This window comes from Amphiprion ocellaris, chromosome 23, assembly GCF_022539595.1.
Source record: "Amphiprion ocellaris isolate individual 3 ecotype Okinawa chromosome 23, ASM2253959v1, whole genome shotgun sequence".
NCBI classification, from domain to species: Eukaryota; Metazoa; Chordata; class Actinopteri; family Pomacentridae; genus Amphiprion; species Amphiprion ocellaris.
The window spans coordinates 22,679,728-22,704,250 of NC_072788.1; the positions used below are offsets into that span (position 1 = coordinate 22,679,728).

At 39.5% G+C, this 24,523-nt stretch overlaps 1 protein-coding gene across 4 annotated transcripts in view; it reads left to right on the plus strand.

Annotated features, from left to right (window-relative positions):
* htr2cl1 (5-hydroxytryptamine (serotonin) receptor 2C, G protein-coupled-like 1) overlaps window positions 1-24,523 on the plus strand; it is a 253,162-nt gene that overhangs the window by 119,243 nt on the left and 109,396 nt on the right. For 3 of the 4 annotated variants that reach the window (XM_055007622.1, XM_055007623.1, XM_055007624.1), the window contains one exon: window positions 9,767-9,894. The gene's annotated coding sequence lies outside the window, so the exon portion shown is untranslated. Of the gene's footprint in view, window positions 1-6,371; window positions 6,558-9,766; window positions 9,895-24,523 lie in introns of those variants that run through there. The other variant, XM_055007625.1, reaches the window with a different exon arrangement.

Here is a 24,523-nt window from a genome sequence, read left to right on the forward strand (position 1 = left end):
AACAGAATATGTTACACTGTTTTTACAACTTGAGTGTTTTATTAGATCTAATTTCACTTCCATGGAGATAGCTTTCCTTTTCTTTGAAGCACTGCCATCAGAAGAGTCTGACTGGGCAGCCATAATGAAGGGCAAAAAGTTAGCGAATGTAGCACAATCCAAGATGGCGTACAACCGGTGAATGCAAACAAAGCCGTCTTATAGCGCCGCATGATGCCGTATTCATCCACTCCGCTCGCCAACTAGTTCCACGTAACCAGTTCCAACATCATGACAAAACGCTGTAGGTCGAGGATGTCGCAAACCGAGGACCCCCTGCATTTGTGTTGCAGTAGAGACAGGTTTCGATCTTGTTCTCAGTGAAAATGTCTAATTTTTAATGCTTTTAGCATATTTCATACCTTTCCAGTAGTGGAAAAAACTTCTCCCAAGTAAACAGATCAATATGACAATGTAAAAATGCTCCAATGAAAATAAGAAACCGACATAGAATAAGTAAAATTGCATAGATTCTAGCTGCTAAATGTCGTAAAAACACTGGTTTTGTCAGTCTGACTGATTTATTATTATATCTGGCATCATTAGATTATTAATAGTGAAGCATCAGTGTGTCAGCTGCAGGCGGAGCTAGTTTGAACTACTTTATATACAGTTTTATAAAGTCTCTCAACCCCTTAAAGTCTCGGTATACTCTGATGCTCATGACTTAGTCTCTGCTCTTAATTATAATCCTAATGTTTCGTGCAAATTTGCAAATAGTAGCATGCTAAGGCACTAAATCGACATGGTGAAAAGGATAAAATTTATGTTTTCACTGACAGAAACTCATTGCAAGCACACTTATTTAAGCATTTTTAGCATTTAAGGCTCGCTGCGGAGGATTCATAATGTTGCTGCTTTCTCAGTCCGTTAAACTGACAGCACTCTGTCATTAAATATAGGTCACTTTTACATTAATGTTGCTTACCATGTGAATCATTTAATTTTCATATAATTTTCAGTATATATATTAAATATTGACTGTTGTTAGACCCTGAATGATCCTGGAATAATTTAGAAATAGCTAATGATGTTACCTATGTCGTTTCATATGTGTAAATACACTGAAGAACAATGAAAAATATCATTGTGATGCCATCTTAGCTAGTAAAAGGGCACCATGACAAAGTCTTCTGTTATGCTTAATGAACCCTGAGCATATACAATACCATTCAATGTTTGGGTCACTTAGAAATGCCCTTATTTTTGAAAGAAAAGCATTTTTTTTCAATGAAGATAACATTAAATGAATGATAAATCCAGTGTAGACATTGTTAATGTGGTAAATGACTATTGTAGCTAGAAACAGCTGATTTTTGATGGAATATCTCCATAGGGGTACAGAGGAACATTTCCAGCAACCATCACTCCTGTGTTCTAATGCTGCATTGTGTGAGCTAATGGTGCTGAAAGGCTAATTGATGATTTAAAAAAAAAACCCTTGTGCAATTATGTTAGCACATGAATAAAAGTTAGACTTTTCATGGAGGCCATGAAACTGTCTGGGAGACCCCAAATTTTTGAACAGAAGTGTATGTGCAGCTTATATGCTGTTGTCTGATGCTGCAGGCATTTAATAAAGTCAGAGGAAATAGTTCTAAACAGCTGGAGGCAACAAGCTAAACTTCAGCTCCTGTTAATGTTAATATTGTCCGAACCTGGATTTAGATTCATTACTGGTGAATCTCATTAATCTGATTGTTACAGAGTATTTTTTTTCTTTTCTGAACATTTGCAATATATGGCAAAAGAAAATGTGTTTCGTTACTTGTGTCTTTTGCTCTGTATGATATTTTTGGAACAAAATTTATGTCAAAATGCAGAAAAAGCCTCACAAAGCATCAATCTTGGTCTCAGTTTTACCAGTTCTTTCTACTGCATACAGTTAATCCTTGTGCAGTAGAGAAAGTAGCATTAGACGACTGTAAATTCATAATTTAGTGGTATATAACATGACAACAGGCTTGTGTTCTCAGCTAAATCTCCGAGACAAAGCATTTTCACCTCACAAACTTGAATATTAAAATGGATTTCTGCAACCAGCAGTGGCCTTGTGGCTACTGAGGCCATTGAAAGCCATTAAAGGAAAATCCAGATGTAGATTTGCAAGCAGTTCAAGTTTACCTGCCTCTTAATCATTGTAAATGCTAATATTTATACGTGCTGCTTTAAGACATTATAGGACCAGACTTTGATTTAAAAGCTAAATGCTGAACGGTCTGATAAAAGCACTTGGTAAAGTTTATTCCATCTTTCCATTTCTTTCCTCGAGTGTCAGGTTGGTGACAGTAAGTGGGCTGTGAAATAATAAGTGCAGTCAAAAGAGAACATTAAAGTCCAGGACAATGAAGGAATTATAAAAACCAAAACCGAATGAAGGCGTCATGTTCGCTGTGATGGATCAGCTCCATCTGTGCACAAAGTTTACTGCACCGAGCAGAAACTGGTGGATTCTGAAGAGAGGAGCATGAGGTGAATCAGAAAAACAAACTGCTCTTATATACAAAAAACAAAGCCGTACATGCCAACACACTCCTCACTTCTCCTCTGCTGCCAGAAGTTCCAGGCCTGTTTATTTTGACGCTTTAATTGCATCAGACTGGTGGTAAATTTGAAGGCTCAGATTACATTAGCAGTGCGGCTCCCACCGAGCATTAAGCTGTCACGCACACAAAAGCTGGAATCTTTAAATCAGCAAACAGCAGCTCAATATGTCAAAAACTTTAAATTACAGCCGCTTTCCACCCACTGTGGGGAAAAAAAAAAAAAAAAACAACTCATGATGACTAAAACGTAATGCAGGAAAATCTATACGAACCATCCTTTAGAAGCAAATAAATCACTGCACAAAGTTCTCTCTTCCAGGTTTAACTTGTTATTCTTATTGAGCAGCCAGTCAGTTCAGTAGGCATTAAAATAAGTGCATCATTGTGTTATTGATATTGTTTTAACCCTCTAAACCCAACTCTGTGTCCAAATTCAAACCCTTGTTCTCAGTTGGAGTGCCCTCAAAGTCTTCGTTGCAGTTTGGTGCAGCACAGATCGATAAAATTAAAATAAAAGATAAGGGACCAGAACTGGAGGACATTTGGACTTCAAAATTTTTGAAAAATTATTCTTCTCTTTTCCAATTTTCTGCTCCATAATCATTAATAATAGGTAATAAACTATCAAAGCCTTGATTGGCTCAGCTTACACATCAATGGTACCATTTTTATTCCATGTTTTATTAGTTTTTTGCTAACCCTACTCTAATCACAGTAACAGGGTTGCTAATCCATGCTAATTTTAGCTTTTTAGCTAGCTTTTACTGCTGACCAAGAGGACAAACTTATTGATGGAAAAAAAATAAAGAAAAAGGTCAAAAGAGTTTATGAAAATATGAAAAATAGAAGAGAGGACATAGCTTTGCTCTACCCATTCTTTAGGAAAACTGTTTGACGTTAATTCCAGCGTTTCATGTGATTCAATGTTTTCTTCTTCTACCAGCTAAAAGGTTATGCTAACAGGGTTGTTGTGGGACACATGTTCCATGCATAATAATTATTATTTAAACTATTATGAAACAAACAAAAAAAGGAGATTTAAATTTCATTTTAACTGTTTTTAAGAGTTTTTTTTTTGTAGATTTGGTCTCAGGACAAGTACATTTATACAACAACTGCATGTTTTAGTATTTTGTACATGGATTATTTGAAATTTGACATAAAATGTCCTCCAATTCTGGAATGACCCATACATAAAACTGTGTAACTGAATGAAGCATGTGACTCATCTTTGCGACAAGAAAAATAATGTTGAATTTACATCAGATATCCAACATCTTCCTGGTTTGCCTATCATGTAGCGACTATATGTGAGCACTTATGTTACACATATTTACTACGTTTTATTATTATGATGATTAGAAGATGTCTCTACTGCCAACATTGTTTGGAGAGATACATTTTAAAACAATTACATAATATGAAATCTATTTTTTTTCGCTAATAGGAAGGCAAACATGTTAATTCTGTGACTCTTATCGTATTAAATCTCATTCATTCATTCAAGCTTTATTTAAATCTTGAGTAATCACGGGGATAAAAAGGTGTCAGTCAATGAGACAACAAAGACGGATAGTATAATCTACGATCATGGATTTAAACTGGTCACCACGCTCACCAAGCCTTAATGTTTTCTGCAACATGTTCCAACTATACGTAGCTGAAAAACTCGAGGTGTTTTTACCACCTGCAGTGTAGACATGCGGGTCTTTAAGTGTTTGAGGGAGTTGAATAGTTATTTTGAGATTAATTTAACAAGGAAGTTATGTATTGTGGCATTTTGCCAAACAGCGTTTTATAGACAAACAGAAACCAACGCCTGTCTCACCTCTCTGCTAGAGGTGGCCAGCCAAGTTTTTCCTGTAAATATCTGTCGACAATAATGAGTCTGAGGGCTGAGAGATGAACTGCAGCTTTTACAGTGGACATAGAGGTGTTTCTGTAGGTGATATCTCCATAATCTAGGACAGACAGGAAGACAATATTTCTGCAAAATGCAGGAAAAATGATGCAAGATCTGAATATTCTAAACTTTTCTAGAGAGAAAAACAAGATCCAGCATGTGTGGCTAGTCTTTACAGTGACCAATACAAGAGCTTAAAAGTCAAAGTGGTGAAATTAGCCTCACTCACAGGGTTATTTTAGAAATTTGGTCATGTTTAACAGGTAGTTTACCCCATTTGCATGCTACAATTTGGATAATCAGCATAAAGCACAGTTGAGGCTAAAGTTACTGTAATTACCTGTATTCTTGGTATTTAGTCTTAAAATAAAGCCTGACAGCGGCGTGACAAAGATGTCAGTTGATCCTCAGAGTTCTAGTAACACATCTGAAAGGGTTTTTTCAGTGAATGTACCAAAACTTCATGGCAGTCTACCACTAGAGTGAAAACTGTAGATGTCATAAATAACTAGAATACTTTCTCTGGGCACTGTTATGATCAGTAGCTGTCACTAGGGGTCGCTGCTGTCTGGACTGGCACTGTTTGAATGAGGCAGCAGCAGAAGGAGATGCTCTTCGTTTTCTGTGTGAATTCTGTCTAGCATGGCTACGAGCTGCTAACAATAAATGTTCATCTTGAGCAACAGCAAGCCTCTTCCATTAATCAAACACGAACACAACATGGTACCAGGAGTGAACCGAGTAAGTTGAGCACCCACCGGAGAAGCCGACGTGGATTTGAAGCCGCCAGAAAGTCTGGAACTGTCGGGTAACGTCGACGAAAACTAGCGTGCATTCAAGCGACGGTTCAACTTGTATGTCACGGCCATGGGACTGGAAACAAAGCCGGACACGAGAAAGGTAGCACTTTTGCTAACATTAGCAGGGCCACACGCCATTGAAGTGTACAATACGTTGGTGTTTGATGCGGCTGATGACAGAGAAAAGATGGACGTTGTGCTTGCTAAGTTTGACGCTCACTGCACTCCGAAGAAAAACGAGACATGAAAGATTCATGTGAGAGAGACTCCTTCGCGAGTCCGATGTGACGCTAGATTCGGCTATTAAAATATGCCAAGCTAGCGAATTGTCCCGAAAGCACATGAAAACGTTCAGCGTGATGTCAAGTGCCACACCACCCATGAGTGAGGGAGCAGCCATCGGCGCAGTATCGTTTCAGAGCGGGAGACGTCGCACACAGACCCGGACTGCACAGCGGACCGAGGACGCCATGTTCTTCTGCAAGCGCTGCGGATCACAGCAATGTCCAGCGTTTGGTAAAGTATGCTCCAACTGCCACGGAAAGAATCATTTTGCCAGACAATGTTTCACCAAAAAGAAAGGCAAAAATTTAAATGTAGTGGACGACACAGATCTAAGTGGCACTTTCTTTGTTGGCCTCGTTAATGGTGAAAATGAAGGAGAAAAAGTCAACAGCATTACAAATGATGACAAATGGATCGCTCCTCTACTGATTAACGGGACTATAGTCACTATGAGACTGGACACTGGGGCAAAAGCAAATCTCATTAGCATGTCTGACATAAAAGAAATGCAGATAAAACCTCAAATACACAGAAAGAGATCAGGGTTGAAAGATTACAATGGGCAACCCATAAAGTGTTTTGGTACCTGTAAACTGAATATCAAGGTTAAATGTAAAGTGCACCATGTGAACTTCTCTGTTGTGAATGAGAAATGTGAATCACTGTTGGGTGATAAGAGGTGTGAAGAGCTAGGGCTTGTGAAAAGAGTGTACTGTATTGAAACAAATTCAAAATGTGACACTAATGTTATTGTGCAAAACTTTTCTGATGTGTTCAAAGGTTTTGGTACACTGCCTTTTACATATAAAATCCAGCTAAAGGAAGGTGCCCAGCCAGTTGTGCATGCACCACGTAGGGTCCCAGCACCGCTGCATGAAGCCCTTAAAGGAGAACTGGACAGAATGACCAACCTGGGTGTGATCAGAAAGGTCCAGGAGCCTACAGATTGGGTCAACTCTATGGTTGTCACCAAGAAAAAGAACGGTGAGTTGAGAACATGTATGGACCCAAAAGATCTGAACAAGAACATTAAGCGGGAGTACTATCAAATACCCACACGAGAGGAAATAATCAGTGAAATGGCAGGAACTAACTATTTCACAAAACTTGACGCTTCACAAGGTTTCTGGCAGTTAAGACTGGATGAGAGCAGCGCTAAGTACTGTACCTTTAATACACCCTTTGGGAGGTACTGTTTTCTTAGACTGCCGTTTGGAATAAAATCTGCACCAGAAATATTCCACAGAGCAATGGAGCAGATCACTGAAGGCTTAGAGGGAGTCAGAGTTTACATTGATGACATTATTGTATGGGGCTCGACCGTCCAAGAGCACAACCAGAAACTTTACAAAGTGATGGAGCGTATACAGAAGTATGGACTGAAACTCAATAGAGCCAAGTGTGAGTTTGCAGTGCAAGAAATCCTCTTCCTCGGAGACAAACTCACAGCTCAGGGTGTACAACCAGACCTAGACAAGATAAAAGCAATACTGAACATGCCAAGACCAGCAGACAAAACAGGCGTGTTGCGCATTATGGGAATGGTAAATTTCATAGGTAAATTTATTCCCAACCCCAAAGCAAAGACTTCCTGTATCTGTGAGCTCTTACACAATGATTGTGACTTCAAATGGGCTACCAAACATGAGCAAGAGTGGCAAAGACTGAAACAGAGTCTTACCAAGGCACCAGCATTAGTCTACTATGACCACACAAAAAAGCTCAAAGTGTTAACAGATGCCTCCAAAGATGGTATTGGAGCAGTGCTTCTGCAAGTTGAGGGACAGCACTGGAAACCAGTAGCCTATGCGTCTAGGGCCATGACAAAGTCTGAATGCAAGTATGCCCAGATTGAGAAGGAATGTTTAGGTGTAGCCTACGGTTTGGAGCAGTTTCGCAGTTACATCTATGGACTACCGTCGTTCACTGTGGAAACTGACCACCACCCACTGGTCTCCATTATCAAAAAGAATCTAAATTAAACGTCACCACGCATCCAGCGTTTAATGATGAGAATGCAAAGATATGACTTTGAACTGGTTTATACGCCTGGGAAACACCTGGCACTCGTCGGTGCCTTGTCCAGAGCACCTGCTGAAAGCTGTGCGAGTGCAACAGATGAGGACATTGAAAGTCACATAAATATGGTGTCAAGTGCTCTGCCAGTATCTGACACAAAGTCGAGAGAAATAGCTGAAGCAACATCACAGGACACAGAGCTGCAGCGTGTTATTCAAAACATGGATGACGGATGGCCTGCAGGCTCGTGCCCTCACTGCTACAATGTTCGAGGAGATCTCAGTTTTGTTGATGGACTAGTACTACAGAAAGGGAGGATAGTCATCCCAGAAGCTCTGAGGCTAGATCTGTTAAAAAGGATACACGAAGGACATCTCGGCATTGAAAAATGTGAAAGGAGAGCGAGAGAGTCAGTGTATTGGCCCGGACTAAACAAAGACATTGAGACACTTGTGAGTAAATGTGAAACGTGCCAAAAACACAGAAACAAACGAAGCAAAGAACCAATGCTGTTACCTGAAATGCCTGCATCCCCTTGGCACAAAGTAGGGATGGACTTGTTTCACCTCAAAGGTAAAGACTACCTTGTAGTTGTGGATTATTTATCTAACTATCCAGAAATGGCACTACTCACAAACACATCATCAGCATGTGTGATTACTCACACTAAATCCATATTTGCCAGGCATGGTATTCCACACATTGTAGTGAGTGATAATGGACCATGTTTTAGTAGCAGGAAATGGAGAAGGTTTGCAAAGCAGTATGAGTTTCATCATGTCACGTCAAGTCCACACTATACACAATCTAATGGACAAGCAGAAAAATGTGTCCACATCCTAAAGCAACTGCTGAAGAAAGCAGCAGACAGCAACTTGGCTCCATACTTGGCACTTCTCAGTTACCGTGCCTCTCCACTTCAGTGCGGACTGTCACCTGCAGAACTACTGATGAACAGAAAATTACGTACAACGCTTCCCAGCTACCCGGCTGCTACTGTACAAAAGAAACATGCAAAACATGAGAACAAACTCAGGAAACAGAAAATGAGACAAAAGACATTCTACGATATTTCAGCCAAACCACTCCCTCCAAAGGCAAACAACGACCTAGTTAGGATCGAGGATGTGAATGGTTGGAACACAAAAGGAATTGTGTTACAAGAAGTTGCTCCAAGATCATTCACAGTGAGAACTGAGGATGGACAAGTGCTCAGGCGTAATCGTCGCAGTCTCCTGAAGACTCCACACGCTTCCCGTGAGCCCAACAATACTCATTTGGAACCCCATGCAATCACACCTCCTATGGACTGTAACGCAAACATTCCACCAGACAAACATGAACTCAGACGGTCAAATCGTGAAATAAAGAAACCTGACAGACTGAACTTATAAAGGTTAAGGTAACAAAAATGAAAAAAAAAAGTTTCTTTGGAGCACGGTGGGTCATTTAAAGTTTTGGTTTACACAAGTGTTGGCCTATGCAAAAAGAAAAATGCATTATATTTTGCAGCATAATGTTTATGGTTGGTAGTATTCACCTCAAAGAAAGGGGGATGTTATGATCAGTAGCTATCGCTAGGTGTCATTGCTGTCTGGACTGGCACTCTTTGAATGAGGCAGCAGCAGAAGGAGATGCTCTTTGTTTTCTGTGTGAACTCTGTTTAGCATGGCTACGAGCTGCTAACAGTAAATGTTCATCTTGAGCAACAGCAAGCCTCTTCCATTAATCAAACACGAACACAACATGGTACCATGTGGACCAACCAACATGTCTCCAATAGATGTCCGAATATAAAAGAGATATCAGGAGATTTTACCTGTATATGATGAACATGTGTGCAGAAATATGCATGGATCCATTGAGTAGATTGTTGAGATGAAGCAGTGGATCAACAACGCGGCCTTCAATGGCACAAAAACTACAGAAATGTTGCTGTTGAACGTTTACAGAGGCCTCGGTGTCAGCAGATGGTTCATTGCTTCGGTCAATGCTAACATCTGCATCGAGAAGAAGTCCTTATAGTTTCTGGCACAGAGAGTAGATTTTACTGGGGCTTGCTCGGGGGTGTAACAGAAGACTTTGTCTAAATGTGGATTGAGGTGAATAAGAATTAAAGTGCTTCTGGATCATTTTACTGAGAGTCTAAATCTATGTGTTTGTTTCTGTTCCAGACTAAAAAGCACACGTAAGATGTTGGACGCTTCAAGGTCGAAGGAAGTGTTTCCGAAGTGCAGTTGAATACAACACGACACGAAAGCAGCTTGTCGGCGGGTGATTGTTCCACATGAAGATCAAAGCGGTGAGTAGATCACGACGACAAACCGTCAAGCAGCTTCTCATTATGAGGCCGAATTCAGCTCTGTTCATAAGGACAGAACAGAAATTGTGTTATTCAGCCTGCCAACTGTCAACTACACAAACTTTTTCATTCCCTTACCTCTTTCATTTTGCTACATTTCGTCTCGTATTCTCTTCGGCTGTTTTGTAGATGTAGAACTTGGTCTTTTGCCACAGCCTGTCCGTTGTCAGATGTGTCTTATAGTGTGATCTCAGGCCTCCGTTTTCTATAGACGACCCAAGATTTTCCTGCATTTCTGTCAGAAGTGTCAAAGCAGAGTGTGTAAAGGTTTTTCTCAGATGAGATCCAGAGTCTCACAGTTCCACGGCTGCTGCTCAGACAGACAAAGAATCTGTGTTTTGTTGCACCATGTGTCCCTGAACAGCAGAACTCCCACATGAGGCTAACACAAAAGACACTGGCAGCTATACAGTACACAAACACACACACACACTCTCTAGTAGATGCTTGATTTCAAGACTTTCTAGATGTTTTTCACCCTCGTCTCCTCTCACGTTGCATCCGATGGATCTATTTACCACACATAGAAACACTCTTTTTCCTTCTGTTTTGCTTTGAGAAAGTTTGGCTTCCAGGAGACTCAGACGGCTAGACATTAATTAGCTCAGTGGTTTGTTCTGCTGCTACTTAGCAAAGTGATGTCTGCTTTTTGCTGTTGGTGAACATGTTTGATCAGTTTTTGCTGCTCCGTTTGTGGATTTATCCAAAACATTTGATTCTATTGACCACCATATGCTGATATGCAGCTTACACTACTGTTCAAAAGTTTGGGGTCACCCTGGCAATTTCATGTTTTCCATGAAAACTCACACTTTTATTCTTGTTCTAACATAATTGCACAAGGGTTTTGTAACCATCAGTTTGCCTTTCAACACCATTAGCTAACACAGTGTAGCATTAGAACACAGGAGTGATGGTTGCTGGAAATGTTCCTCTGTACCCCTATGTAGATATTCCATTAAAAATCAGCAGTTTCCAGCTAGAATAGTCATTTACCACATTAACAATGTCTAGACTGGATTTCTGACTCATGTAGTGTCATCTTCATTGAAAAAAAAATACTTTTTTTCAAAAATAAGGACATTTATAAGTGACCTCAAACTTATGAACAGTAGTGTAGATAATACTGGTTTTGAATATGTCATGGAAATGGTGTCATCGTCAATGTTCTATCTGAAGGTTTTGCCTCCGTCACAAGCAGTTCCACAAGGTTCAATCCTGGGTACAGTCATTTTCGCAGTTTGCATCAATAATATCTCATCCACCATAACAAACTGTTCTTCTCATCTATACACAGATGACACAACTCTGTACTGCTTTTCTGATACTGCACAGTCAGCCACTCAGTCAGCTTTTGAGCACTTGCAGAAGGCATTGTTCCAATTAAAACTTGTCAATAATGCCAAAGAATACAAAATATAAGCTTTTTTTCGAGATTCGGAGAATTCCCTGAAGGCATCACCACTCTGACCAGGCAGAGTTTCAAGAGTCTGTGAATATAAACATCTGGGCATGTATCTGGACCAAAACCCACATTTAAATCTCATATTGAAACACCACTGTTCAAGCTACAGCAAGAAATTGGATATTTTTCCAGAAACCGAGCCACTTTTTTGCATTGGTTCCTGTTAATCTATAAAACCCTGATTGGCAACGGCTTTCTAACCTTAGTAACTAGCTGCTTGCATTCATTACAGTTCAACAGTCTTTATTTCATAGATTTGTGTACATGTTGATTTTTTTTTTGTCTCCTGATTGACCATGACACTTGAGTGGAGCAGTTTGCACTTGAATAGTCTGACTCAGAGGATGTAGGCTGCAGGTCTAAACCCACCATCAGCTGCTCATTTCAGTTGACTTTCTCCTTTTTGCTACATCCATGATACCATTTTCAAAATCCACTTCAGTACGTGAAACAACCACCTCTGAGCAGCACACTGAGCATTACAAGTCTCGAGCCCTGCTAGTCTTTTCTTTCAGTGGATAATATCTCCCTGCATGTAAATGTTCCACCACAGGGGCATCCTTTTCTTCATTCGGTCTCAGATGTTTGGTTTGCAGAGGTTTTTTTACCCCTTAAACTGGTAGTGAGGTTCAGCCAGGCCATTGTGGATGACAGAATGACTTACTATGGTAAAGCACAGCTCATATTATGGTTTTCTCTCTCCAACTCTTTGTTTCTCCAAAGGTCAGCTGCACAAATATGCATGTAGGCAGTCACAACAAATACAAATTTGACAACCTTTGAAAACCTTTGGTCCTACCGCAGAAACAGTATCATGAGTGGTTTCTGCAAATTTGTATACATTCAAGTGACTAGTGGCTGTAGGAATTATGACTCCTGTGTTAAAGCAGTAGAAAAAACACCTTATTACAGAGCCATGTAGGGAGGAGGTTGGGGTGGAGGGATGGGTCATTATCCCTTAGATGCATAAGTGGATCAAAAATGACCCGATGAGGTCGTTTTCTTACAATGTCTTTGTAATGAAAAGTTTTTATCATTTCATATTCCAGGTATTGCTCAAAAAACATGTTTTTGATATCTTTCCATTTCAAATTTTAAGTTACCTTTTATACTTTGTGGGTCAAAAATGAGCCACATGCATTTCCCGTATTTCTCTGTAGTACAGCAACAGAGATGGACTCTGTGTTGAATCTGAAATACTTGATAAAAGAAATAAAGGTGGACACATGAAGAAACCAAAGAATAGAACCTCAGTAATGACGTTATTTGCACTGAGTTCCTTCTCTGGGGCCTGAATATAATGTAAGAATGAAACCACAGTGAATGAATAGTCCTGACAGTGAAGAACAGTAGAGGGAGTATGAAGATGAACAGTTACTTTTAAACACTGTTGTGCTTAGTATGGGAGGTGGTGGTGTAAGTATTTATTAGAAGTAATCTTTTGAGTAACCATAAGTTTAATTTGACACCATCGACCAAAATTTTTTATTTATTTATTTTTTTTTACAGCGACTAGAACATTCTATTGGCATTAAAGGGACAGCACTGGACTGGTTTAAATCTTACTTAACAGACAGGTTCCAGTTTGTTCATGTCAACAATGACTCTTCTAAGCATACTAGGTTAATCATGGAGTTCCTCAGGGCTCTGTCTTAGGGCCGATACTGTTCACATGATGCATACTTCCCTTTGGAAATATTGTCTATGAAGCCAGATGAATCAGCTAGCCAGACTGCAAGATTGTCTTAAGGACATAAAGACCTGGATGACCTGTAATTCTGTACTACTGAATGGGTTACTAATCTGCCACATTAAAACCACCAGCAAAACCTTTGTGTAGGTGTTCTTCATGCAACCAAAACAGTTTTGGCATGTCGGGGCAAAGATGCAGGATCTCTGGTGGTGTCCAGAAGCTAGCAGATCTTTTGGGTCCCATGGGTTTCAGGGTTTGGCTTCGGCCTCGATGGATTGGACTTGTTTCAAAGCATACCATTAATGATCCACTGGATTGGGATTTAGGGAGTTTGGATCCTGTGTTGGTGCCTTGAAGCTCTTGGTTGTGTTCCTCAAGCTCTTTTTGAGCAGTTTTTGAGGTATAGTCGGGCACATTGTCTTACCGGGGAACTGTTTGTTCCCCAAAAAGAAGTGTTCTTGATCTGGAACAAGGTTTAAGTAAGTGGTACATGTCAAAATAGCATCCAGATGAATACCAGGAAACAATAAAACATTTCATTCTTACAAAAAAAATCAGTTGTAGACTTTAGTTGTCGATGGTTTTGATGTTGTGGCTGATCGGTGTATGTTCCAAATGTGTGTTTCCTGCTTGTTTGTTCCATAAATTGAATGCTAGTTGCTAATTTCTGATCTCAGAGTTGTGAAGACGTGGGCTGTCCAGTCATTTGGTTGGATTCGCTGCAGTGAATGAAACTTTTTTTGAGTTGACTGTGTAACAAACAGGATGTCTGATATTGATAGTTTGGCAGTCATGTTGTCCAGCATCCAGCCAGGCTCGGTGTAATTATAGAGCGGCTTGTATTGGTTGATACTGATGAGAATCTGCCAAGTAGAATCTGAAATTTCAAGCCTTGTTGTAATCCCACGTTTTGTCTTGGTGAAATTCCTCAGTAAAGGCAACATAGCAGCAATTATTTCCCACTATATTCTAAGAAAAACCAGCCATCTTTACGTCAGACGAATATATAGCTGCCCTCGTTCCCATTAATTCAAGTGACATTAGCCTGCTCATCACTGACAGGGCTGCCAACCAGTTGCAGTGTTTGGATTCTGAAACATTTCTTCTGCTAATCAAGTCTTGTTCTTAAAGTAGACTACCGGGTATTAATTAACAGCTATCACAGTCCCAGCCAGCACTCCTGACAAGCTGAAAGATAATCAGGATATACGGACCTTTAAACTTTGGGACACATTTGACAACCGATCATCTCACCTCCTCTGGATGCATAAACCCAAATTAGCTCCTCACACTGCTGGTATTTTTGTTCAGACAGGAGACAAGTGTCACCAAATATCTTCTATCTTAGCATATTTCTCGTCGAACTAGCATTTAGATTTATTGAATATTAGACAGATATAATCCACAAACCTGTATCACCCCTGTGAAAAAGTAATTGCCGCCCTGAACCTAGTACCTGGTTGGTCTCTTGGCAGCAGCAACTGCAGTTAAATGTTTGTTCCAGCTTGTGATCAGTCTTTTCCATCACCATGGAGGAATTCTGCTCCACTCTTCTCTGCAGAATAGTTTGAATTCAGTCACATTAGATGGTTTTAGATCATGAACTGTCCTTTTAAGGTCTTGTCACAGAATCTTAGTTAGATTCAAGTCCAGACTTTGACTCCAGAACCTTCATTTAGTTCTTTCTGAGCCACTCAGAGGTGGACTTCCTTGTGGTCTTTGGGTCTTTGTCTTGCTGCATAAACCATTAGTGTTGAGCTTTAGGTCATGAACTGATGGTGGATGTTCTCCAGGAGGATTTACTGATAGAGAGCAGAATTCATGGCTCCATCAGTGATGACAAGTCGTCCAGGTCCTCCAACCATCACACTACCACCACCATGTTTCACTGCTGGTATCATGTTCTTCTTGTGGAATGCAGTATTAGCTTCACACCAGATGGAACAGACCCATGTCTTCCAGAAAGTTCCACCTTTGACTCATCAGTCCACAGGATATTATCCCAAAAGTCTTGGAGCTCATCCAGATTTTTTTTTGTAAATACCAGATGAATCTTTATGCTCTTTTTGGTCAGTGGTGGTTTGATCCTTCCAACTCTCCCGTGGATCCATTTCCTCCAGAGTCTTCCTTATTGTGGAATCATGTAGACGGACCTTAACTGAGGCCAGCGAGGTCTGGAGATCTTTAGATGTTCCTCTGTTTCTTCTGTGACCTCCTGGATTAGATGTTGATGCTCTTGGAGAAATGTTGGTGGCTTGTCCACTCCTGGGAAGGTTCTCCACTGTTCCATGTTTCTCCATTTGTGGATAATGTCTCTCACTGTGGTTCTCTGGAGTCCCAGAGTCTCAGCAATAGCTTTGGAACCCTCCAGAATGATGAATGTCAATGACTTTGTTCCTCATCTGTTCTTGAATCTCTTTAGAACGTGGCATCATGTGCTGCTTTTTCAGAGCCTTTAGCTACTTCACAATGAAGACAGGTTCTATTTAGTGATGTTTAGTTTCAACAAGCCTGGCAGTAATCATATGTGAGTGTGGATGGAGAAACTGAACCCAACTGATGAATGAATTTGGTCATTTGGTAGATTGATAGCTAAGGGAGGAATTACTTTTACTCATCATTTGGGTGATCTTTGTCATATATTAAAACTAATTTGATGATCTGAAACATTTAAGTGTGACAAATATGCAAAAATAGAAGATTTCTGTGGGTGCAAACACTTTTTCACAGCACCGTATGTCTGAACATCAATGCTGATTTGTTCAGCTCTGAGAGAACATCAAGCACAGATTTTCTGCCCTTTCTGTCCATGCTGCCTCTCTAAAATCACCATCAACAATGTAAAATTTACCTTTTAGGCTAACAGAACCCTCCATTGTTCCATTCCCTGTGTGGTCAAACCATGAGAGTTCAGTCCATTAATAACTCCTTTCTGCCTTTCTTGTTTTGGTGCACTCTGAGTTAACTTTGCAGTTAAAGCTGTTGGATCCTGCACAGAAATGGAATTGTTGATTTGATTTGAGCAGTGGAATGATATCTTTTGTTATCATGGTGTGTACACAGTTTGATTCCTCACTGTTTGTCCAGATGGTTCATGGACCAGATGATTTTTTGTTTTGGTGTTTTGAAACTAAAAGTGACCAAAAAGTAAGATGAGTGATGACTGTAGAAGGATTGTGGTTAAGGTTATAAAAGTTTTTCTACTACATATATCTGGATTCTAATACTAATCAGGTGGCATTCAGAGAAAACGCCTCTATAATTTGGAAGAGGATGTAAAATGCTTTTAAGCCCTCCTCTGTAATTCCATGTCAGAATGTGTTATTAGCTCCTCTTCTCTGACTTTACAGGCGTCAAGCTGCCTGTTCATCCTGATATCTGCAGATTGTGAGCGGCTCGTTTAAAGCAGGGATGATTAGGTGGCATGATAATGGCTGGATGTACTCCAGCTTTTATATTATTCTGTCACGGAGGGATATATTCTGCAGCTGAATGCAGCTTTGTTGCCAGAGAAAAACACCAGCTGGCAACAGCGGCTGCCAGGAGGAGGAACTCATTTTATTGAGCTAATCTGGACTGTCGGATGTTAGCTAAGTAACATGATGTAATGTTTCTGCTTCATTTCACAGAGCAGATTTATTTTAAAACTTAAATCTCGCTGCCTCAGAGTCTGACATTAAGTTTGGTAACAGTGATCGATCGAATATCTGATCGGATATTCAGCATTTTTCTTAATATGTTTTCTGATTGGCTGCCTGTTAAGACTAACAGCCAATCAACAGTGAAGGATAAATATGTAAAATTTGTTTTTAATTTAAACAAATGAAAAACAGAAAGTTAAAAAAGACATTTCTTTTGTTGGACTTTGTTTTCTTATTCTGATTTTATGAATTTTGACTCTTATTTTGCTTCATTTTATTTTGATCTTTTACTTTATTTTTATTATCATTTATTTGCATATTTATTTATTTGCCCATTTATTTATTTAGTTATTTACCCATTTATTTACATATTTATTTATTTGCCCATTTGTTTATTTATTTACCCATTCATTTACATATGTATTTATGTCACCATTTATTTACATATTTATTTATTTGCCCATTTATTTATTTACCTACTTATTTACATGCAGTGGATATAAAAAGTCTACACACCCCTGTTCAAATGCCAGGTTTTTGTGATGTAAAAAAATGACACCAAGATAAATAATTTCACAACTTTTTCCACCTTTAATGTGACCTATAACCCACATAATGCAATTGAAAAACAAACTGAAACCTTTAAAGGGAAAAAAAAAAAAAACTTAAAGTAGTCTGGTTGCATAAATATGCACACCCTTAAACTAGTACTTTGTAGCAGCACCTTTGGCTGTTATTATTGTCTTTTTGGGTAGGAGTCTATCAGCGTGGCACATCTTGATGTGGCAATATTTGCCCATTCTTTTTTGCAAAACCACTCCAAGTCTGGCAGATTGCGAGGGCATCTTCTGTGCACAGCCCTCTTCAGATCACCCCACAGATGTTCGATCGGATTCAGGTCTGGACTCTGGCTGGGCCATTCCAAAACCTCAATCTTATTCTGGTGAAGCCATTCTTTTGCTGATTTGGATGTGTGCTTTGGGTCATTGTTGTGCTGAAAGATGAAGTTCTCTTCATCTTCAGTTATCTAACAGAAGCCAGAAGATTTTGTGCCAACACTGACTGGGATTTGGAACTGTTCATAATTCCCTCCACCCTGACTAAGACCCCAGTTCCAGCTGAAGAAAAACAGCCCCAAAGCATGATGCTGCCACCGCCATGCTTCACTGTAGGTATGGTGTTCTTTTGGTGATGAGCAGTGTTGTTTTTGCCCCAGATATACCTTTTGGAATCATGGTCATAAAGTTCAACCTTGGTTTCATCGGACCATAAAACATTTTCCCACATGCGTTTGGGAGATTTCAAATGTGTTTTTATGAAATGAAGCCGGGCTTGGATGTTTTTCTTTGTAAGATAAGGCTTCCGTCTTGCCACCTTACCCCATAGTCCAGACATATGAAGAAGATGGGAGATTGTTGTCACATGTACTACACAGCCAGTACTTGCCAGAAATTCCTGCAGCTCCTGCAGTGTTGCTGTCGGCCTCTTGGCAGCCTCCCTGACCAGCTTTCTTCTCGTCTTATCAATTTTGGACAGACATTCTGTTCTTGGTAATGTCACTGTTGTGCCATATTTTCTCCACTTGATAATGACTGTCTTCACTGTGTTCCATGGTGTATTTAATTCCTTGGAAATTCTTTTGTACCCTTCACCTGACTGATGTCTTTGAACAATGAGATCCCTCTGATGCTTTGGAAGCTCTCTGCGGACCATGGCTTGTGCTGGAAGATGTGGCTACAAAAATGTCAGGAAAAGCCTACTAGAACAGCTGAACTTTATTTGAGGTTAATCAGAGGCTCTTTAAATGGTGACAGGTGTGTGTTGACTCCAATCTAACATGAGTTTGAATGTAATTGGTTAAATCTGGACACAGTCACATCCCCAGTTGTACGAGGGTGTGCACATTTGTGCAACCTCATTATCTCAGTTGTTTATTTTTACTTCACCTCCCTGAAAGGTTTCAGTTTGTTTTTCAATTGCATTGTATGGGTTATAGGTCACATTAAAGGTGGAAATAGTTGTGAAATTATTTATCTTGGTGTCATTTTTTTACATCACAAAAACCAGGCATTTGAACAGGGGTGTGTAGACTTTTTATATCCACTGTAGCTAGCTAGCTAGCTAGCTAGCTAGCTAGCTAGCTAGCTATCTATCTATCTATCTATCTATCTATCTATCTATCTATCTATCTATCTATCTATCTATCTATCTATCTATCTATCTATCTATCTATCTATCTATCTATCTATCTATCTATCTATCTATCTATCTATCTATCTATCTATCTATCTATCTATCTATCTATCTATCTAATCTTATTTGATTGATTTTTATCTAATCTGGTCATTCAATTTGGTGCTTGTTTCTGATTGGCTGCATGTTAAGACTGACAGCCAATCAACAGTGATTGATAAATGTTAAAAACTTCACTTTAATTTAAACAAATGGTACATATAATTTTTTAATGCTTTTTTTTTTGCGTTGGAATCTGTGTTCTTCTAGATTTAAATTTTTACTGTTTTTACTGCAGATGTGTATCGGCTCCAAACATCTGCTTCGGTCTCCTTGACGACTAATAATCAGAATCAAACCTGAAAAAAAAGAAGCCTGTCATCTTATTGTTTCCATAATCAATGCCGAAATCCCCCAAATATTTTGACTCCTGGTACTCAAACATTAGACAAGGCCTCTTCAATTGTGTTGGCTGCATCCTTAGAATTAGCAGCTGAGGTTACACGTATATTTGCTGTATGATGAATAGGTTGACTAAAAATTATTTTTACTGCTGCAGCTCACTGTAAAAACTACTTTTTCCCTATAACTTCTACATTTGTATGTGTCCAGACTATGAACGGCTGGAGAAGCTCAGACTACTTTTTCACAGCAGCTACAAATTTATAACCATAAATAATCACAAGAAGTTCTTCTCGACCTTGGATTCACAGAAACTTTGCCAAAAAATACATGAAAAAAGCAGCTTTCAGGAGTGTTTTGGAAACATTGAAAGTGATTCTTCTCATGCAGCACAAACAAATCAGTCAGCGGCAAATTAAGAGCAGAAAGTTTGTATTGTGGAGCCGAACATCTGCTCCTGAGGGCTTCACATGACGGCTGAAGGATCCGAAGCCAAAACTCAACAAACAAAATCGGTGCAGTTTTCTTTTTTCTTCCCTAATAGATGACACAATAAAACTAACACAGCCGCTGCAATGACTCAACAAGACGTCGCATCTTTGCTTTTTAGAAGACATCTACTTGTGCAGAGGAAAGTGATAGACTTTGCAGTTTACTCGCACACAGTCAAAGCTACGATTTATGCTTAAAAATGTGTTTTATGAACTAATTTTACGATATCTTCTGTCTCTAAAACGTTCACAAAGGAGGCTTCGTGTTCGTATTTAATGAGGGTTTCTGTTTCCATTGATCTGACATCAACGGGGGAGATGTGATCGATAATTTATGCTAACGATGTGATGCTAACGTCATCTCTTCGTCCTCCACTCTGCTCCGGACCTTGTCGTTTTGGATCATCACAAAAAAAGCCTTTTAGGAGGACAGGAATGCTGAAAGAGCAGGACGGCCTACACGGTGTGCTTATGTGGGAGGCCTCCAGAGAGTTCTGCCCTCCGCTCTTAAACAGGAACATTATTGGAGATTAAACAAAAAGGCGCTCTTAACACACTTCTGCGCTCATGCACACATCTCGTGCACACCGCCTCCATTATAAGAACTACTTAAAGCAACAAAACACCCGGACTCCCCCCCGAGGGAGAGGCGGAAGAGATGCAGGAGTGAAGAGGAGGAGAAGTTTTTTTTTTTGGTCATTTTAATTGCAAAGCTTGTTAGCCTTTTTTCTCCATCGTTAGCACCTTATTAGCATGTGATTATGAAGGCAGACAGCGTTTGACGGACAGCCTGGAGGGGAGCATTTACTCTGTGGGTATATGAGGGAGTGCATGTCATCCAGGCAGGCATTATTTCATGTTTACTACATTCTTTCAAGCTTATTTTGGACACTTCACTTCAGCATCCTGTCAGTCACATTCATCCAACGACTTAAGAAGATTTTGGTTTCCAGATATTTCACCTGAACTCAAGATCCACACTTGAATATTTGTAGAGATTATGCTAAAAAATGGTTTGTGGACTAGTTTCTCCCAAACCAATAGTGCTGTTTTGATAGGTAGAGTGCTGTGAAAAATTATTTGCCCCCCTACAGAAGTCTTCTATTTTTGCATGTTTGTCACGCTTAAATGTTTCAGATCATCAATCTAGTTTTAATATAAGACAAAGATAACCCAAGAAAACACAAAATGCTTTTTGACGATAATTTCATTTACTGAAGGAAAAATACTGTCCAGTCCATCTTGCCCTATGTGAAAAAGTAATTGCCCCCTTAGCTACCAATCTACCAAATGACCAAATTCATTCATCCGTTGGGTTCAGTTTCTCCATCCACACTCACATATGATTACTGCCAGGCTTGTTGAACCTAAACATCACTAAATAGAACCTGTCTTCATTGTGAAGTAGCTAAAGGCTCTGAAAAAGCAGCACATGATGCCACGTTCTAAAGAGATTCAAGAACAGATGAGGAACAAAGTCATTGACATTCATCATTCTGGAGGGTTCCAAAGCCATTGCTGAGACTCTGGGACTCCAGAGAACCACAGTGAGAGACATTATCCACAAATGGAGAAACATGGAACAGTGGAGAACCTTCCCAGGAGTGGACCAACCACCAACATTTCTCCAAGAGCATCAATATCTAATCCAGGAGGTCACAGAAGAACCCAGAGGAACATCTAAAGATCTGCAGACCTCACTGGCCTCACCTGAGCTCCAAGACTTTTGGGATAACATCCTGTGGACTGATGAGTCAAAACTTTCTGGAAGACATGGGTCTGTTCCATCTGGTGTGAAGCTAATACTGCATTCCACAAGAAGAACATGATACCAGCAGTGAAACATGGTGGTGGTAGTGTGATGGTTGGAGGACCTGGATGACTTGTCATCACTGATGGAGCCATGAATTCTGCTCTCTATCAGAAAATCCTCCTGGAGAACATCCACCATCAGTTCAGGACCTAAAGCTCAACACTAATGGTTTATGCAGCAAGACAAAGACCCAAAGACCACAAGCAAGTCCACCTCTGAGTGGCTCAGAAAGAACTAAATGAAGGTTCTGGAGTCAAAGTCTGGACTTGAATCTAACTAAGATTCTGTGACAAGACCTTAAAAGGACAGTTCATGATCTAAAACCATCTAATGTGACTGAATTCAAACTATTCTGCAGAGAAGAGTGGAGCAGAATTCCTCCATGGTGATGGAAAAGACTGATCACAAGCTGGAACAAACATTTAACTGCAGTTGCTGCTGCCAAGAGACCAACCAGGTACTAGGTTCAGGGCGGCAATTACTTTTTCACAGGGGTGATACAGGTTTGTGGATTATATCTGTCTAATATTCAATAAATCTAAATATTAGTTTGCTGATCTGGAACTTTTAAGTGTGAGAAATATTCAAAAATAGAGTATTTCTGGTGGGGGGGCAAATACCTATTCACAGCACTGTAGCGTCGCTGGAGTACTTGTACTACTACAAAAAAAGAGCCCTGAAAGAGGTTCTACAGGGGCGGTTCTTGAAGTCAGAACACACCTAGAATTTTAAAACAATCTGTCAGTTCCCGCAGTGGATTGTCAGCGTCACTCTTGGCAAGAAAACAAGAGCTGAAGTGCTTCTGTCTCAAAAACTTAATCTGCATGCTGCTTTTGTCAAGTGCTGTTTAGATCTTAAAGGAAAACCCAGGAGAGAGATGTTTCCTCTGAGGCACTCCTTCAATTAACATGTCTTCTTGTCTGTTCTTCAGTAAATGAGCTGAGGAATGGAGTTCAGCAGGTGCCAAACAATAAACACGAGTAAACAAGGAGTTTTCCTGGACCTTAAAATGTAGAACATGTAGAAAAAGTGAGACCTTGAGCAGAACCTCCCATTACTGAAGAGTGAGTTCAAGGCCAGTGGCTTCGTAAACTGTTTATCGTCTACAGCGTCCTTTAGTGGAAAAACGAAAGTAAAAAAGAGCATTTTGCTGAACACAAATATGGAATCAGTATAAATAATGAAGTTGACGCCACATCAACCCTCAGTTCTTAAAGATCAATGCATGTGTGGGGTGGTAGAAAACCCAAGTCTCAAAGTAAAACTTGATTTTATTCCTGTTTCATGATATTTATTTGCCTTATCTCAACTTTATTTGTATTTAACCACTATTACTCTGATATTCTGTATATTTGTGATATTGACGCTCTTCTGGATTCCTTGCATCTTTGTTTAGTTTTTGTTGCTGCTGGACTTAAGTTGTGTCTTCACCTGCAGGATCAATTAACTACAATGTCGAACCAATGGAGTTTGTCTGGTTTTGTTGCTGCAGCCCTTGTTTGACTGATAACTGACCATGTTTTCATAAAACCGGACATCCTCAGCTCATCTGGATTTGGCCCTAAAGGCACAAATGTGGGCATCTAACCAATAATATTATACAAATGTGTTAATCCATGGAGTTCTTTGGTTTGGACAGACCTTTTTTTTTTTCCTCAGACGTTTCGTACGAACAGCGAAAACATCCAATATGTTCTCCTATGAAGCTGGTGAAGTTGTTTTCTTCTTGCAGCTCATACAGATGCTGGTTCTCTTTGGGTTTCTTTGGTTAATTTTTTTACCGCACAGTTTTAAAACAGGAAGTTTACGTCTTTTAAGTGCATTGAAATGGCAGAAGTGATTTTTGTAGACAGTGAAAATTTGAATTAAAAAAAATGTTTCTTCCACAACTTTTCAGATTTGTTTTTGCAGGAAGTGGCTCAGTGGTTTGATTTCTGGGCTTTGATTTTATTGTAATTTTCCACTTCTAAGCATTAACTTTGAATGTTTTGCAGTGAATCGTGACTAACAGACAGATAGTCGGACAATTTAGTGCTGCAAAAGCCTTGAGGAAGATACTTAATGCCCGAAGTAATGAGTAAATAATCACAGGAGATGTGTTTTGAACTTATTTTTGTCTAAAAAATGATTGAAGACTACTTATTTTTTTACACTAGAACATTTTTGGAACACATTGCCCCTCTCTGTGCGGGTTGCCCAACTCAACTCAACTCAACTGTGAATAACCTCTCCATTTTTAAAACTCGTCTTAAGACCCACTTGTTCACCGTGGTCTTTGGCTGAACAGAGTCACCTTTAATGGATCTTTCATTTGTTTTATCTGACTTTTTTATTGTTTTGCTTTTATTCTCGTATTGTTGATGATTTATTTTACTGTAAAGCACTTTGGCTGGTCATAGGCCTTTGAAAGTGCTATATAAATAAATCTGACATTGACATTTTAGAATAGATAAAAAATGTGTATAGCCATTAAATTGTTTGCTTGATCAACATATCTTGTACTCATACAGAAAGTAATTGTAAAATATAAATTCAAAATAGTGCAGAGGAAAACATTTCAACAGCAAAAGTAAAGACAAGCACAAGAAATCTGAAATTTTACTATTTAATTTTGAAAAGAATAGAATTTCTTGTGTGTGTTCAGTGAAATCAAGCAGCAGTCCTGTCAGTGCATTCACAAAACCAGACATTTTTTAAAAAGTCCAGGAAGAAATGTGCAAAAATAAAATATAAAAACTCTAGTAGAACTGTAGTCTGTGCCAGAGTGGTCCATGAAAGCAGCTTATTGTTATCAGGAGGCACAAATTCACTCGCAGTTTTCTTTTTTTCGGC